Source organism: Convolutriloba macropyga, chromosome 6 (assembly GCF_964194025.1).
Source record: "Convolutriloba macropyga chromosome 6, txConMacr16.3, whole genome shotgun sequence".
In the NCBI taxonomy this organism is placed as follows: domain Eukaryota; kingdom Metazoa; phylum Xenacoelomorpha; order Acoela; family Convolutidae; genus Convolutriloba; species Convolutriloba macropyga.
The window spans coordinates 49,302,145-49,322,075 of record NC_134473.1 but is presented as its reverse complement, the minus strand read 5'-3'; positions in this window follow the sequence as shown (position 1 = coordinate 49,322,075).

Sequence of the window (19,931 nt, the reverse complement as noted above, 5' to 3'; positions counted from 1 at the left end):
AGTAGCAAAGCATGTGGTCATTAAATTGCTATGAACTGCTGAGAGAACTTCACTTGTCGAAGTCTATGAAGGGATGAGCTTGGTTTGCTCTTACCAAAACTTGACCGGCGTTATTTGGTTATGCGCAGAATAATTTTTATTGCAAATTCTCGTTGATTTATCTGAAAAAAAAAATTGGTTACTTTTTCGGTCCTGTTGTTCTTTTTATGTGATTCTTTCTTGTTTCGTTTTCATTTGCTCTCATTCAATTTTGGTTTTAATGATTTGGGAAAGAATATTTAAAACAATGATTCATGTTTTATTTCTGATATCAAAATTTTTAAAATTGTATAAAAAAATAACTTTTTCGATGATCTCTCCTCTCTTACCACTGCAGCTACAGTATACACATTACTCCCCCAGCTTGGTAAGTGCGTTTTGTTTGCGCCCTCAATGTTATATGCTATATTTTAACATAATGATTTACTATGTAATGGCACGTTATGTGTAACGGGGGGAGGGGCACAAACGGAATCGATCCTACTTTTCGTTAAGAGAAGTAGGGTCAAGTAGCAAAGCACGTGGTCATTAAATATGTGAAAGAATGACTTTCCTTTGCTCTTTTCAAAACCTGCCCGGCGTTATTTGGTTATGCTCAGAATCTCTTTTAATGCAAAATCTTATTAATTGATCTCGAAACCAAATTCGGTTACATTTTTTGGCCCTGTTGTTCTTTATGTGATTCTTAGTGTTGTCGTTTTAAACTGCTCTCAAACAAGTTTTGTTTTAACGTTATGGGAAAGAATTGTTAAAACAGCGATTTTCTCATAATTTAATGATATCAAAATTGTATAAAAAACTAACTTTTTCGATGATCTCTCCTCTTTTACCACTGCAGCTACAGTATACACATTACTCACCCAGCTTGGTATGTGCGTTTTATTTGCGCCCTCAATGTCATGTACTATATTTTAACATAATGATTTACTATGTAATGGCACTTGATGTGTAACAGGGTGAGGGGCACAAACGGAATTGATCCTACTTTTCGTTAAGAGAAGTAGAGTCAAGTAGCAAAGCATGTGGTCATTAAATTGCTGTGAACTGCTGAGAGAACTTCACTTGTCGAAGTCTTTGAAGGGATGACCTTCCTTTTTTATTACCAAAACTTGGCCGGCGTTATTTGGTTATGCTCAGAATCTCTTTTAATGCAAAATATCGTTGTTTGATCTCAAAACAAATTTTGGTTACATTTTTGGGCTTTGTTGTTCTTTTCATGTGATTCTTTGTTTTGTTTTTTTCAGTTGCTCTCATACAATTTTTGTTTTAATGATATGGGAAAGAATAGTTAAAACAATGATTCTCTCCTGTTTTATTTCTGATATCAAAGTTTTTAAAATTGTATAAAAAATAAACATTTTTTCCGATGATCTCTCCTCTTTTACCACTGCAGCTACAGTATACACAATACTCCCCCAGCTTGGTATGTGCGTTTTATTTTCGCCCCCAATAGCATGTACTATAATTTAACATAATGATTTACTATGTAATTCTCGTGATGTTTAACGGCGGGAGGGGCACAAACGGAATCGATCCTACTTTTCGTTAAGAGAAGTAGGGTCAAGTAGCAAAGCATGTAGTCATTAAATTGCTATGAACTTCTAAGAGAATTTCTTTTGTAGAAGTCTGTGAAGGGATGACCTTCGTTTGCTCTTAACCAAAATCTGACCGGCGTTATTTGGTTATGCGCAGACTAACTTTTAAAGCAAAATCTCGTTGATTTATCTCAAATTAAAATTTGGTTACCTTTTTCGGTCCTATAGTTCTTTTCATGTGATTCTCGGTGTTGTCGTTTTATATTGCTCTCGTTCAAGTTTTGTTTTAACGTTTTGGGAAATAATCGATAAAAAGATTTGCTCATATTTTGTTTGTGATATCAAGACTTTCAAAATTGTAACAAAATTAACATTTTTCCCGATGATATCCACTCTTACTACTGCAGCTACAGTATAAACATCACCCTTCCAACTTGGTATGTGCCTTTAATTGCGCCTCAATATTATGTACTATATTTTTACAATGATTTACTATGTAATGGCACGTGATCTATAGCGGGGGGCAAATAGGAATCGATCCTACTTTTCGTTGAGATAAGTAGGGTCAAGTAGCAAAACATGTAGTCATTCTATTGCTATGAACTTCTGAGAGAACTTCACTTGTCGAAGTCTGTGAAGGAATGACCCTTTTTGCTGTTACAAAAACTTGCCCGGCGTTATTTGGTTATGCTCAGAATCCCGTTAAATGCAAAATATCGTTGATTGATCTCAAAACCAAATTCGGTTAGATTTTTTGGCCCTGTTGTTCTTTTTACGTGATTCTTTGTGTTGTCGTTTTAAACTGCTCTCATACAAGTTTTGTTTTAACGTTATGGGAAAGAATTGTTAAAACAGTGATTTTCTCATAATTTATTTATGATATCAAAATTGTATCAAAAATTAACATTTTTTCCGATGATCTCTCCTCTTTTACCACTGCAGCTACAGTATACACAATACTCCCCCAGCTTGGTATGTGCGTTTTGTTTTCGCCCTCAATAGCATGTACTATAATTTAACATAATGATTTACTATGTAATTCACGTGATGTTTAACGGCGGGAGGGGCACAAACGGAATCGATCCTACTTTTCGTTAAGAGAAGTAGGGTCAAGTAGCAAAGCATGTAGTAATTAAATTGCTATGAACTGCTAAGAGACCTTCTTTTGTAGAAGTCTGTGAAGGGATGACCTTCGTTTGCTCTTAACCAAAATCTGATCGGCGTTATTTGGTTATGCGCAGACTAACTTTTAAAGCAAAATCTCGTTGATTTATCTCAAATTAAACATTGGTTACCTTTTTCGGTGCTATAGTTCTTTTCATGTGATTCTCGGTGTTGTCGTTTCATATTGCTCTCGTTCAAGTTTTGTTTTAACGTTTTGGGAAATAATCGATAAAAAGATTTGCTCATATTTTGTTTCTGATATCAAGACTTTCAAAATTGTATCAAAATTAACATTTTTTCCGATGATATCCTCTCTTACTACTGCAGCTACAGTATAAACATCACCCCTCCAACTTGGTATGCGCCTTTAATTGCGCCTCAATATTATGTACTATTTTTTACAATGATTTACTATGTAATGGCACGTGATCTATAGCGGGGGGCAAATAGGAATCGATCCTACTTTTCGTTGGGATAAGTAAGGTCAAGTAGCAAAATATGTAGTCATTCTATTGCTATGAACTTCTGAGAGAACTTCACTTGTCGAAGTCTGTGAAGGAATGACCTTTTTTGCTGTTACAAAAACTTGCCCGGCGTTATTTGGTTATGCTCAGAATCCCGTTAAATGCAAAATATCGTTGATTGATCTCAAAACCAAATTCGGTTAGATTTTTTGGCCCTGTTGTTCTTTTTACGTGATTCTTTGTTTTGTCGTTTTCAATTGCTCTCATACAGTTTTGGTTTTAATGATTTGGGAAAGAATATTTAAAACAATGTTTCATGTTTTATTTCTGATATCAAAATTTTTAAAATTGTATAAAAAAATAACTTTTTCGATGATCTCTCCTCTCTTACCACTGCAGCTACAGTATACACATTACTCCCCCAGCTTGGTAAGTGCGTTTTGTTTGCGCCCTCAATGTTATATGCTATATTTTAACATAATGATTTACTATGTAATGGCACGTTATGTGTAACGGGGGGAGGGGCACAAACGGAATCGATCCTACTTTTCGTTAAGAGAAGTAGGGTCAAGTAGCAAAGCACGTGGCCATTAAATTAATATGAACTTCTTAGAGAACTTCACTTGTCGCAGTCTGTGAAGGAGTGACCTTGCTAGGCTATTACCAAAACTTGCCCGGCGTTATTTGGTTATGCTCAGAATCCCGTTAAATGCAAAATATCGTTGATTGATCTCAAAACCAAATTCGGTTAGATTTTTTGGCCCTGTTGTTCTTTTTACGTGATTCTTTGTGTTGTCGTTTTAAACTGCTCTCATACAAGTTTTGTTTTAACGTTATGGGAAAGAATTGTTAAAGCAGTGATTTTCTCATAATTTATTTATATCAAAATTGTACCAAAAATTAACATTTTTTCCGATGATCTCTCCTCTCTAACCACTGCAGCTACAGTATACACATTACTCCCCCAGCTTGCTATGTGCGTTTTATTTGCGCCCCCAATAGCATGTACTATATTTTTTCATAATGATTTACTATATAATGGCACGTGATCTGTAACGGGGGAGGGGGCAAAACGGAATCGATTTATTTTTCGTTGAGAGAAGTAGGGTCAAGTAGCAAAGCATATGGTCATTAAATTGCTAGGAGCTTCTGAGAAAAATTTATTTGTCGAAGTCTGTGAAGGAATGACCTTCCTTTGCTGTTACAAAAACTTCGGCGTTATTTGGTTATGCCCAGAATCTCGTTAAATGCAAAATATCGTTGATTGATCTCAAAACCAAATTCGGTTATATTTTTTGGCCCTGTTGTTCTTTTTATGTGATACTTTGTGTTGTCGGTTTAAACTGCTCTCATACAAGTTTTGTTTTAACGTTATGGGAAAGAATTGTTAAAACAGTGATTTTCTCATAATTTTTTTATGATATCAAAATTGTATCAAAAATTAACATTTTTTCCGATGATCTCTCCTCTCTAACCTCTGCAGCTACAGTATACACATTACTCCCCCAGCTTGCTATGTACGTTTTATTTGCGCCCCCAATAGCATGTACTATATTTTTACAATGATTTACTAAATAATGGCACGTGAGCTGTAACGGGGGGGGGGGGAAACGGAATCGATCTTACTTTTCGTTGAGAGAAGTAGGGTCAAGTAGCAAAGCATATGGTCATTAAATTGCTAGGAGCCTCTGAGAAAACTTCACTGGTTGAAGTTTGTGAAGGATCAACCTTCCTTTGCTGTTACTAAAACTTGACCGGCGTTATTTGGTTATGCTTAGAATCTCTTTTAATGCAAAATATCGTTGTTTGATCTAAAAACAAAATTTGGTTACATTTTTTGGCTTTGTTGTTCTTTTCATGTGATTGTTTGTGTTTTCGTTTTAAACTGCTCTCATACAAATTTTGTTTTAACCTTATGGGAAAGAATCGTTGAAACAGTGATTTTCTCATACTTCATTTCTGATATCAAAATTGTATCAATAATTAACTTTTTTTCCGATGATCTCTCCTCTCTTACCACTGCAGCTACAGTATACACATTACTCCCCCAGCTTGGTATGTGCGTTTTATTTGCGCCCCCAATAGCATGCACTATGTTTATACATAATGATTTACTATTTAATGGCACGTGATCTGTAACGGGGGGGGGGGGCAAAAACGGAATCGATCCTATTTGTCGTTGAGAGAAGTAGGGTCAAGTAGCAAAGCATGTGGTCATTTAATTGCTATGAACTTCTGAGAGAACTTCACTTGTCGAAGTCTGTGAAGGGATGACCTTCCTTTACTATTACCAAAACTTGCCCGGCGTTTTTTGGTTATGCTAACAATCTCCTTTAGTGCAAATTATCGTTGATTGATCTCAATACAAAATTTGGTCACATTTTTTGGCCCTGATGATCTTTTCATGTGATTCTTCGTGTTGTCATTTTAAATTCCTCTAATATGAAGTTTGTTTTAAATTTAGCGAAAGAATCGTTAAGACAGTGATTTTAGCATATTCTGTCTTTGTTATCAAAATTTTCAAAATTGTATCAAAAATAAACTTTTTTCCGATGATCTCTCCTCTCTTACCACTGCAGCTACGTTATACACATTACTCCCCCAGCTTGGTATGTGCATTTTATTTGCGCCCACAATAGCATGTACTATTATTTTACAGATTATTTACTATGTAATGGCACGTGATTTTTACCGGGGGCACAAACGGAAATTATCCGACTTCTCGTTGAGAGAAATGAGGTCAAGTAGCAAAGAATGTGGTCATTAAATTGCTATGAAGTTCTGAGAGAACTTCACTTGTCGAAGTCTGTGAAGGAATGACCTTCCTTTACTATTACCAAAACTTGCCCGGCGTTTTTTGGTTATGCTCAGAATCTCTTTTAATGCCAAATATCGTTGATTGATCTAAAAACAAAATTTGGTCACATTTTTTGGCCCTGTTGATCTTTTCATGTGATTCTTCGTGTTGTCATTTTAAATTCCTCTAATATGAAGTTTCTTTTAAATTTATGCGAAAGAATCGTTAAGACAGTGATTTTAGCATATTCTGTCTTTGATATCAAAATTTTCAAAATTGTATCAAAAATAAACTTTTTTTCCGATGATCTCTCCTCTCTTACCACTGCAGCTACGGTATACACATTACTCCCCCAGCTTGGTATGTGCATTTTATTTGCGCCCACAATAGCATGTACTATTTTTTTTACAGATTATTTACTATGTAATGGCACGTGATTTGTACCGGAGGCACAAACCGAAATGATCCGACTTCTCGTTGAGAGAAATGGGGTCAAGTAGCAAAGCATGTGGTCATTACATTGCTGTGAACTTCTTAGAGAACTTCACTTGTCGCAGTCTGTGAAGGAGTGACCTTGCTATGCTATTACCAAAACTTGGCCGGCGTTATTTGGTTATGCTCAGAATCTCTTTTAATGCAAAATATCGTTGATTGATCTCAAAACAAAATTTGGTTACATTTTTTGGGCCCTGTTGATCTTTTCATGTGATTCTTTGTGTTTTCGTTTTAAATTACTCCCATACGAAGTTTGTTTTAACGTTATTGGAAAGAATTGTTAAAACTATGATTTTAGCATATTCTATTTTGATATAAATTTTTTTTTGCATCAAAAATTATTTTTCTCATGAGCTCGCCTCTCTTACCACTGAAGCTACAGTATACACATTACTCACCCAGCTTAGTATGTGCACTTTTTTTGTGCCAACAATAGGATGTACTATTTTTTTTACATATGATTTACTATGTAATGGCATGTGATTTGTACCGGAGGCACAAACCGAAATGATCCGACTTCTCGTTGAGAGAAATGGGGTCAAGTAGCAAAGAATGTGGTCATTAAATTGCTATGAAGTTCTGAGAGAACTTCACTTGTCGAAGTCTGTGAAGGAATGACCTTCCTTTACTATTACCAAAACTTGCCCGGCGTTTTTTGGTTATGCTAACAATCGCTTTTAGTGCAAATTATCGTTGATTGATCTCAATACAAAATTTGGTCACATTTTTTTCCCCTGTTGATCTTTTCATGTGATTCTTCGTGTTGTCTTTTTAAATTCCTCTATTACGAAGTTTGTTTTAAATTTATGCGAAAGAATCGTTAAGACAGTGATTTTAGCATATTCTGTCTTTGATATCAAAATTTTCAAAATTGTATCAAAAATAAACTTTTTTTCCGATGATCTCTCCTCTCTTACCACTGCAGCTACGGTATACACATTACTCCCCCAGCTTGGTATGTGCATTTTATTTGCCCCACAATAGCATGTACTATTTTTTGTACAGATTATTTACTATGTAATGGCACGTGATTTGTACCGGGGGCACAATCGGAAATGATCCGACTTCTCGTTGAGAGAAACGGGTCAAGTAGCAAAGCATGTGGTCATTACATTGCTATGAACTTCATCGAGAACTTCACTTGTCGCAGTCTGTGAAGGAGTGACCTTGCTTTGCTATTACCAAAACTTGGCCGGCGTTATTTGGTTATGCTCAGAATCTCTTTTAATGCAAAATATCGTTGATTGATCTCAAAGCAAAATTTGGTTACATTTTTTGGGCCCTGTTGATCTTTTCATGTGATTATTTGTGTTTTCGTTTTAAATTACTCCCATACGAACTTTGTTTTAACGTTATTGGAAAGAATTGTTAAAACTATGATTTTAAGATATTCTATTTTGATATAAATTTTAAATTGCATCAAAAATGATTTTTCCCATGAGCTCTCCTCTCTTACCACTTAAGCTACAGTATACACATTACTCACCCAGCTTAGTATGTGCACTTCTTTTGTGCCCACAATAGCATGTACTATTTTTTTACAGATGATTTACTATGTAATGGCATGTGATTTGTACCGGAGGCACAAACCGAAATGATCCGACTTCTCGTTGAGAGAAATGGGGTCAAGTAGCAAAGAATGTGGTCATTAAATTGCTATGAAGTTCTGAGAGAACTTCACTTGTCGAAGTCTGTGAAGGAATGACCTTCCTTTACTATTACCAAAACTTGCCCGGCGTTTTTTGGTTATGCTAACAATCTCTTTTAGTGCAAATTATCGTTGATTGATCTCAATACAAAATTTGGTCACATTTTTTGGCCCTGTTGATCTTTTCATGTGATTCTTCGTGTTGTCATTTAAATTCCTCTATTACGAAGTTTGTTTTAAATTTATGCGAAAGAATCGTTAAGACAGTGATTTTAGCATATTCTGTCTTTGATATCAAAATTTTCAAAATTGTATCAAAAATAAACTTTTTCCGATGATCTCTCCTCTCTTACCACTGCAGCTACGGTATACACATTACTCCCCCAGCTTGGTATGTGCATTTTATTTGCGCCCACAATAGCATGTACTATTTTTTTTACAGATTATTTACTATGTAATGGCACGTGATTTGTACCGGGGGCACAAACGGAAATGATCCGACTTCTCGTTGAGAGAAACGGGTCAAGTAGCAAAGAATGTGGTCATTACATTGCTATGAACTTCTTAGAGAACTTCACTTGTGGCAGTCTGTGAAGGAGTGACCTTGCTTTGCTATTACCAAAACTTGCCCGGCGTTATTTGGTTATGCTCAGAATCTCTTTTAATGCAAAATATCGTTGATTGATCTCAAAACAAAATTTGGTTACATTTTTTGGGCCCTGTTGATCTTTTCATGTGATTATTTGTGTTTTCGTTTTATATTACTCCCATACAACTTTGTTTTAACGTTATTGGAAAGAATTTTTAAAACTATGATTTTAGCATATTATATTTTGACATATATTTTTTTTTAAATTGCATCAAAAATGAATTTTCCCATGAGCTCTCCTCTCTTACCACTGCAGCTACAGTATACACATTACTCACCCAGCGTAGTATGTGCACTTCTTTTGTGCCCACAATAGCTTGTACTATTTTTTTATAGATGATTTACTATGTAATGGCATGTGATTTGTACCGGAGGCACAAACCGAATTGATCCGACTTCTCGTTGAGAGAAACGGGTCAAGTAGCAAAGCATGTGGTCATTACATTGCTATGAACTTCTTAGAGAACTTCACTTGTCGCAGTCTGTGAAGGAGTGACCTTGCTAGGCTATTACCAAAACTTGGCCGGCGTTATTTGGTTATGCTCAGAATCTCTTTTAATGCAAAATATCGTTGATTAATCTCAAAACAAAATTTGGTTACATTTTTCGGGCCTTGTTGATCTTTTCATGCGATTCTTTGTGTTTTCGTTTTAAATTAGTCCCATACGAAGTTTGTTTTAACGTTATTGGAAAGAATTGTTAAAACTATGATTTTAGGATATTCTATTTTGATATAAATTTTAAATTGCATCAAAAATGATTTTTCCCATGAGCTCTCCTCTCTTACCACTGAAGCTACAGTATACACATTACTCACCCAGCTGAGTATGTGCACTTCTTTTGTGCCCACAATAGCATGTACTATTTTTTTACAGATGATTTACTATGTAATGGCATGTGATTTGTACCGGAGGCACAAACCGAAATGATCCGACTTCTCGTTGAGAGAAATGGGGTCAAGTAGCAAAGAATGTGGTCATTAAATTGCTATGAAGTTCTGAGAGAACTTCACTTGTCGAAGTCTGTGAAGGAATGACCTTCCTTTACTATTACCAAAACTTGCCCGGCGTTTTTTGGTTATGCTAACAATCTCTTTTAGTGCAAATTATCGTAGATTGATCTCAATACAAAATTTGGTCACATTTTTTGGCCCTGTTGATCTTTTCATGTGATTCTTCGTGTTGTCATTTAAATTCCTCTATTACGAAGTTTGTTTTAAATTTATGCGAAAGAATCGTTAAGACAGTGATTTTAGCATATTCTGTCTTTGATATCAAAATTTTCAAAATTGTATCAAAAATAAACTTTTTTTCCGATGATCTCTCCTCTCTTACCACTGCAGCTACGGTATACACATTACTCCCCCAGCTTGGTATCTGCATTTTATTTGCGCCCACAATAGCATGTACTATTTTTTTACAGATTATTTACTATATAATGGCACGTGATTTGTACCGGGGGCACAAACGGAAATGATCCGACTTCTCGTTGAGAGAAACGGGTCAAGTAGCAAAGCATGTGGTCATTACATTGCTATGAACTTCTTAGAGAACTTCACTTGTCGCAGTCTGTGAAGGAGTGACCTTGCTTTGCTATTACCAAAACTTGGCCGGCGTTATTTGGTTATGCTCAGAATCTCTTTTAATGCAAAATATCGTTGATTGATCTCAAAACAAAATTTGGTTACATTTTTTGGGCCCTGTTGATCTTTTCATGTGATTATTTGTGTTTTTGTTTTAAATTACTCCCATACGAACTTTGTTTTAACGTTATTGGAAAGAATTTTTAAAACTATGATTTTAGCATATTATATTTTGATATAAATTTTTTTGAAATTGCATCAAAAATGAATTTTCCCATGAGCTCTCCTCTCTTACCACTGCAGCTACAGTATACACATTACTCACCCAGCTTAGTATGTGCACTTCTTTTATGTGCCCACAATAGCTTGTACTATTTTTTTAAAGATGATTTACTATATAATGGCATGTGATTTGTACCGGAGGCACAAACCGAAATAATCCGACTTCTCGTTGAGAGAAATGGGGTCAAGTAGCAAAGAGTGTGGTCATTAAATTGCTATGAAGTTCTGAGAGAACTTCACTTGTCGCAGTCTGTGAAGGAATGACCTTCCTTTACTATTACCAAAACTTGCCCGGCGTTTTTTGGTTATGCTAACAATCTCTTTTAGTGCAAATTATCGTTGATTGATCTCAATACAAAATTTGGTCACATTTTTTGGGCCTTGTTGATCTTTTCATGTGATTCTTTGTGTTTTCGTTTTAAATTACTCCCATACGAAGTTTATTTTAACGTTATTGGAAAGAATTGTTAAAACTATGATTTTAGCATATTCTATTTTGATATAATTTTTTTTTTAAAATTGCATCAAAAATGATTTTTCCCATGAGCTCGCCTCTCTTACCACTGAAGCTACAGTATACACATTACTCACCCAGCTTAGTATGTGCACTTCTTTTGTGCCCACAATAGCATGTACTATTTTTTTATAGACGATTTACTATGTAATGGCATGTGATTTGTACCGGAGGCACAAACCGAAATGATCCGACTTCTCGTTGAGAGAAATGGGGTCAAGTAGCAAAGAATGTGGTCATTAAATTGCTATGAAGTTCTGAGAGAACTTCACTTGTCGAAGTCTGTGAAGGAATGACCTTCCTTTACTATTACCAAAACTTGCCCGGCGTTTTTTGGTTATGCTAACAATCTCTTTTAGTGCAAATTATCGTTGATTGATCTCAATACAAAATTTGGTCACATTTTTTGGTTCTGTTGATCTTTTCATGTGATTCTTCATGTTGTCATTTTAAATTACTCTATTACGAAGTTTGTTTTAAATTTATGCGAAAGAATCGTTAAGACAGTGATTTTAGCATGTTGTCTTTGATATCAAAATTTTCAAAATTAAATCAAAATAAACTTTTTTCCGATGATCTCTCCTCTCTTACCACTGCAGCTACGGTATACACATTACTCCCCCAGCTTGGTATGTGCATTTTATTTGCGCCCACAATAGCATGTACTATTTTTTACAGATTATTTACTATGTAATGGCACGTGATTTGTACCGGGGGCACAAACGGAAATGATCCGACTTCTCGTTGAGAGAAACGGGTCAAGTAGCAAAGCATGTGGTCATTACATTGCTATGAACTTCTTAGAGAACTTCACTTGTCGCAGTCTGTGAAGGAGTGACCTTGCTTTGCTATTACCAAAACTTGTCCGGCGTTATTTGGTTATGCTCAGAATCTCTTTTAATGCAAAATATCGTTGATTTATCTCAAAACAAAATTTGGTTACATTTTTTGGGCCCTGTTGATCTTTTCATGTGATTCTTTGTGTTTTCGTTTTAAATTACTCCCATACGAAGTTTGTTTTAACGTTATTGGAAAGAATTTTTAAAACTATGATTTTAGCATATTATATTTTGATATAAATTTTTTTAAAATTGCATCAAAAATGAATTTTCCCATGAGCTCTCCTCTCTTACCACTGCAGCTACAGTATACACATTACTCACCCAGCTTAGTATGTGAACTTCTTTTGTGCCCACAATAGCATGTACTATTTTTTATAGATGATTTACTATGTAATGGCATGTGATTTGTACCGGAGGCACGAACCGAAATGATCCGACTTCTCGTTGAGAGAAATGGGGTCAAGTAGCAAAGAATGTGGCCATTAAATTAATATGAACTTCTTAGAGAACTTCACTTGTCGCAGTCTGTGAAGGAGTGACCTTGCTAGGCTATTACCAAAACTTGGCCGGCGTTATTTGGTTATGCTCAGAATCTCTTTTAATGCAAAATATCGTTGATTGATCTAAAAACACAATTTGGTTACATTTTTTGTCCTTGTTGTTCTTTTCATGTGATTGTTTGTGTTTTCGTTTTAAACTGCTCTCATACAAATTTCGTTTTAACCTTATGTGAAAGAATCGCTGAAACAGTGATTTTCTCATACTTCATTTCTGATATCAAAATTGTATCAAAAATAAACATTTTTCTGATGATCTCTCCTCTCTTACCACTGCTGCTACAATATACAGATTACTCGCCCCAGCTTGGTATGTGCATTTTGTTTGCACGCACAATAGCATGTACTATTTTTTTTACAGATTATTTACTATATAATGGCACGTGATTTATACCGGGGGCACAAACGGAAATGATCCGGTTTCTCGTTGAGAGAAATTGGGTCAAGTAGCAAAGCATTGTAGACAATGGCGTCAAGTAGCAAAGTAGACAATTATTTTGTCTAACCCATTTGACTTTTCGGCCTCAAAAACGTGATAAACAGGTAACCCTCGGAGGGTAATAAATTCTCTAGAGGCTTACGCCTATCCAGTGTCTTAAAATGCGATTCTTGAGAAGACCCTTGCATTTGTTTGAGGAGACCCTTGCATTGTGCAAAGGGCGGTTCTTAAACTTGGAAATTTGACAGCAATTCACCCACACTCAATCACGCCACCCTCCCCACCAAATGCTAGCAGCCCTATGCCCTAGCTTGCTCGTACTGAAACCAACCACTCGCCAGTCGTTTGAGAGCACTTAGCCCGGAAAAGTATCGTACGATATCTTCAGATCGTTTTTCGCGTCATCGGTACTTTTGGAGTTATTGTTTTAATTTTTTCTTGGGTTTGTTTTTTTTGGTTTTCTTTCCCCTCTTCCTCGATTTGCTCGGAATTTATTCTGTAGCTTTGTCTATCATTTAGTAGTAATCCTCTAAATGAAAACTAATTGTATCACAGGGTTTGTTAAAAACAATTTTTCTAAATATGCGACTTGAAAAAAGACAAGAAATTTTTAGATTCAGCCTTTTCCTTTTGATGTATTTTATTCCTTTTGTTGTTGTGTCTGTCGTCTTGGCATATAGTGTCAAGAATGGTGGTTGACATTAAGTTTTAATAAGGTAATGATTAACCTATTTAATGCTTTCAGTTTATTTATTATTTTTTGGAGTAAATCCCTGTCCTCCCTTCTGTACCTGGTGCTTGCAGCCCCCCTCTCTTCCAGCCTTCGAGTTTGACACAGTGTTTCAGTTAAATATTAGGCATTTTTAGTTTCGCCTTTATTTATTGTTTCTTCTTTTGTCAATAGTAATAGCACATTTTTTCGAACGCTCGTTTTTTTAGTAATGCCATAGTTTCTGGGTATGCTCGTCCCTGTCTCACTTAATGTAATGAAGGATTTGGTGTACTTTTTTGCGTTTTTTATGATATGCTTAGGGATTTCAGTATTAATTCACTTGTTCCATTGACTTCCACGTCAAAAAAATCTAGAAAACTGTTTTCGAAACTTGTTTTTCTGCTCTGTTTTTCAATGTGTTTTTGGGCTCATGTGCTCTCTTGAAAATCAGTGGCTAGTTTTTGTGAAAAGATTTGATAGAAAGTTTTTTAATTTTGTCATTCCTTTTGTATCGTAGTTCAGGATTCGTCCAGTGTTTTATACTTCGACAAAAATTTGTTTCGCGTTACCTTAATTGACAGATTGTTCAACATTTTGCATTAAATCCTTTTGTTTATCTAGGCTAGTTCCACTCTCTCATTCACATTCTGCTCAAATCATTTTTAAACAGGAGTTGCTAAGCAAAGGAGTCTAAATTGAACAAAATCATTTTTGAGAAACGAATTGAAAAATAGGAAGGGATAACACAACCAATTTTAGATGCCCAGTACTTGGAACTTGGTTTTAATTAGTCTTTATTTCTTGTTTTAACGTTCATTGGTATTGATAATAGCTACAAAACTTCAATCAAAATAGCTTGCGTTTTAGAACTGTTACTTGTAGAACAATCAAACTATTACTTGTAAAGCTCTGTTCTATTCAATCACAATCGGAGATATGTTACTCACTTGCCGCTATTTTCTGCCAATTTGCCGGGCATATTTTTTGACTTTTTTCCTTAAGACTAGTGGTTCGGCTGACCAAGAAACTTTCGTAGCTTTTCTTCTAGAGCAGTGGTGTAAACTGCTAAGATCCGACTATTGAATAGTTGATCAGCTCTCTTAGAGCTCTGCTAGCCGCTAAGTATCTGATTCACCGCACATAAATTAGTGGATAGTGTGAAAGTCAATTGTTGGAGTTCCACGCTTCACCTCCCCTCATTCACTGGCGATAGGTTCACTAAGCCTCAGCTAGGGACTACCAAAGTAAACTTCGCCTGTTGTTTGAGTGCAATTCGTCCGACGGTAGACGCATATGTTTGATGATTTAGAAACTATTCTGCGAATCTGCCCGAGCTTACTGTTATGTGCCCTATAATTGACATTTTAATCATGATTCATGGTTGCAAAACTGAATCATATGCTATTCGCGGAAACTTTGAGACATAATTGGATTCCGTGAAGGACACTTCGTATTTAGTTTTCATGCTTTCAGTTTTTTATGACCTATTGAAGGCAAAAATTTTCGAGGGAGTTGCAAATAGGAAAACTTTTGTACCCTAGCTAGGCTTCTTGAAAGTGTCTGGTTGACACTGTTTTAGTATAGATCCTTTTCGTTAGGGTATTTTTAAACTCCGGTTATTACTGCCATTGCCCTCGTTGGAGCTTATTTGCTCAATTATTGTTATAGTTTTTATAATGAACTCAGGTAAAGTAATATATTATGCTCTCACTTTTTGTTCTGTTTCTGGGTGAACAAATATGTTTGAAAACGTTGGAGAAAGTGTGTGGACAGACTTGAAGCATTATGCTGCTCGGAAATAAATATTTCGGAATTTGCTGTTCTCAATTTTTCAATATGGCCTTTTATTTTCTTGCGTTTTCATATGTGAGTACAAAATCTTGACGATCCTTGACTTCTGGACGAAGTTCCTTGAATATGAGGATGTGTTCATTGACAAATAAAATGTACATGTGTATGGACGCATGTATACGAGCTTCCTAATTTTGTATTGAGGTCAATGACTGCTCAGAGGTCACTTACTTTTTTTTTCATTGTCGTTTCTTTGAGAAAGTCAGTTGAGAAAGTCCAGATGCAATTATTTCAACCAATTTGTTGATCTAATGTGTAGGAGCTAAATTAAAACAAAAGTCAGTTCGGTACAGAGCTGCTATTGTTTTTCACTAACTTTTTGAATTATTCGTCAGATATGGAAAGCGTGCAAAAGTCACAAGTCGAGTTTTGTCGGAACCTTAAACCATATTTTGAATGTAACTGAAATTCAGTGAAATTGGTTGTCAGACAAAGGTAACGAAAATTGTCTATTTAGTGGTTGAGCTGACAATGTTAAATAGTGTTTCAAAAAAGGTGGGTCTTTTAATTTATTATTTTGTATTGGTTACAACTTGATAATTTTTGAGGCCCCGAATTTGTCCTTCTGCCTTTTCACCACCAAATTGCATACAATCAATTATTACAAATAAAATGCAACGGCCGGAAAAAATCTTCCTCTCATTGGAAAGATGGAAGATATTTTAGAAACGCATTTTTCTATCGAAAAAAATCATGGTGTTACCGTACTCGTCCAGGAGGTAAACAAATTGTCAATGTTACCCCACCAATGTTGTAGATTCATTTTTAAAGAGGGAGCCAGCTAACCGCGCTAGGAACTAATTCAAATTGCACCACAAAAGAGTTCAAATATAAAACTCACTTTTCCAAAGGCTATAAAAATTTAATTTCTGCAATAACAATAACAATTTCGGAAGTCAAGAGGACAAATATTGTTCCCAGCCTTTTCCCGGACTTTTCCCGCACTTCAGCTGCCATTTTTCTTATCGTTCTGTTTTTTTGGTACCACAAAAACCCAACGCCAATTGGTTATCCGCCATTTTGTATTGGTCATTTCAAAATCCAATAGTCGGAGACCATTTTTTTTCTTCATTAAAAATGCTTCAACAATATACTCTTCGGGCAAAATTGGGGATAACCGTATTGTTGTAGAAAATAAATTCCAAAGTTTTTTTGGAATTTCAAAGTATATCCTGGAAATACTGCGGTCTCTGAATATCTTACAAAATCACTGGTCTCAGCTTACCAAAATAATCTAAAACTAGATAAAATGAACTTCTCTGAAATTTTTTATATTTTAATTTTGAAAACTATCACTATTTTCTATATTGTTATGTTATCAATGATAATTTGAAATTTCTCAAAACTTCTCATTTTAACACATCTTGAACATTGAAATGCGTAAGTATAGAATAGAGTGAAGTTTTCTTAAACAGTTTGTTGCGTTTCCTCCAATCAAGGTAAAAGTTTAACTTAATTGAAATTCGTGGTTTTTTCCAGAAAAATTGGTATCGACCCAACTAATTGGTAACAGAAGTGCTGTTATCTTGGGACTTCAGGAATCAGAATATATGATTTCAAAGGCTTTTTAGTACAAAATATCTCAGTCGGCTGTTATTGCTCTCAAATATTTTTTGTATTCAAACAGAAATTTTTCACTTTGCCCAATTTTCAGCTTTTTCGACATTTTGCGTGAAATCCTTTTGAGTTCTTGCATCTAGTGTTATTTTTTGCTCTTTCTTAAAGTCCTTTTGATCCAGCTGTTTATAAGCAAAGCGATTTAAAATGAAGAGAATAACTCAAAAAATAAAATCAAAATCCCATAAAGCCCAGTTCTGTAAGCCTGATTTTTTCCTCGCTTTGTTCTAATTCCAGCCGAAGTTGAAATAACTAATCTTTTGCTTTGTTCTATTTGTTCGGGCCCACTTTAGTGTGGGAGGAAACATATTCTCAATTGGGTTTTTTGTTTAGTCATTTTTGCCCATCGATTTTCTTCTGACTGAATTGTGAGTGTTATCGTTAGAAAGCTTGTCATATGTAGAATATCAATTTAAGATTTTTAATTTCGTGTGTTTTAAAGGAGTTATGGAGATTTAAATTTTTGCAAACGTTTGGCTCATTTCTGTTGGGATACCCCGAAAATCTTTGCTGAAATTTTTATCAATTTCGCTTAAAAATATGATAAAAGTTGATACCGTAAGTCTCCTTGCTTTAACGTTTAAAGATAACGGAAAGTTGCTGGATTGCTTGAACCAACTTTTTTTGGCTAAAATGTAGGCTTTCATAACTTTGCTAAAATTTTGATCATTTTTGCTTAAAAATTTATAAATTTTTACCGAAAGTCTCATTGCTTTTACTTTTAAAGATAAAAGAAAATTGCTGGATTGCTTTTTTAGCGAAAATGTAGGCTAAGTTTTTGAAAACTTGTCATTTTTGTTTTTCATGGAAAATTGCACCAAACACTTTTCTAGCCCATTTCGTCCAAATGACCGGTAGTGCAGACATTAAAACTGCCGACATGCTTGTCGTTTACTCAGATGAGAGGTATTTTCTAATTCCTTAGAAAGAGTTCTTGAACTGACAAATTGGCGCCCTTTTGCTACTTTAAATCAATTTTTATCAAAACTGCTTCATTCATTTTTAAAATATTATACTTTTGGCTTGTCCAAATATCTATTGTGCAATCATTTGTAATAATGAAGTTTTTTGACAGCCGCGCAGCGATAGCATGACAAGTTCTGCTCTTATCATTGATTTTTAGCGAAAGGATTTGGATTGTACTTTTGCTCTGTCATCATTTAAAATATTTTTTTTTCATTTTTTGGTCCTGACGAAAGAATAGTCTGTTTTCATTTATCCCCATTCAATAGAGGCCCAATGAATAAAAATTGTGATTTCTGAGTAAAGCTCATAGTTTTTGTGGCTCCGAAAATATATGTTGTAATTATTTAATGAATTCTTGAGTTTTGCAAGTATTTTTCGTTCTTTTTTAAGTCTTATGACAGACTACCTAATCATAGGTCTTAACCGCTACCTTAGGTGCTATTAAAGAAACTATCTAATCAGTTGATTTTCAGCTGAACTAGCTTTCAGTTGATACCTAATCGTTTTTGCCATTATTTATATTTATATATATATATATATATATATATATATATATATATATATTCATTCGTTTTTTGTTTATTGTTTGTTTATTATGTTTAAATTGATTTTTAGTTCTATGTTAATTACAGACCAGAGAAGTCCCTTTCAACTCATTTACTCTGTTGTCTACATTGCCGTTTAACCGTTTAAATATTTTTTAATGGCTTTGGTGTTACGAGTTTTATGTTGGGACATTTTCCAATTTTTGATGTTCTTTTTGCTGTCTTATCCAATTGTCACATTAATGACAAGCCGCGTATCACATTAATGCCGTTAAGAAAGGCGCTTTTGATTTTATTTGAAGTTTTTAGTGAATTGATTACAATTTTAAAGCATTCGACACCGTTTTCTCAGAAAATATAATATACTCTGATTTTTGCCTGTATTTTGCCCTTTTAATAGATGTTTGACATTCTGATTAATGACAGGTCTCTTTTGCTTCCTATGTAGTTATAAATGAAGCTATGTAATAATTTCATTTGTTTGCGCATGGTTTTTTTTGCCTTGAGATTAAATGTTTTCAGAAATTATAAACACCTTTTTAAGTTTCCCCCTTTTTGTGTACATGTTTTAAATAAAAACAGGTCCCATAATTTTTTTTGGTGAATTGTAAGTCAATTTGTTTAGTGTAGTTTTTATCTGATGCAATTGTGACTTTGCTCTTAAGTGTTTTTTAGATAGATTGAGTTTTTGTTGTTACTAATGCTTGCTGTTTTTATTTTATTTTGTTGTTTGTCTTGTCTCTTTGTCCTCAATGGCAGGTATCATCGGCCCTCTAATGAACTCTTATTCTATTTGTTTATTTGATTGAGTTTAGAGCAGCTTTTAAATGGATAGACCAGTTATTTTTGAATAATAATTGAATTTTTTTGTTTTGGTTGGAATCTCAGTCGGGTTTATGTTAATTAATGGCGGCTTTTTTTCCGGTAATGCCGTGTATGTTCTTAGTTGTTTTTGAGAAAGTTCTGATCTATCTAAGCTTATAATGTTTTTATTTCAGGACGATATTAAACTTACCGTTGCCGTCTCACAAACCGTAATTTTTGTCTGAGAGCCCAATTAAAATTAAAATGGTTTAGTTGTTTTTTGAAAAATCTTATTTCCAGCCGAGGTTGAAATAACCAATGTCGACAGCAAGAGATTTATTTTTAATTTTATCTCTTTTATATCATCATTTATAGAATTAACGTCAAATTTTTTCTGTTGATAGTAAATACGATATTTGATTCAGATTA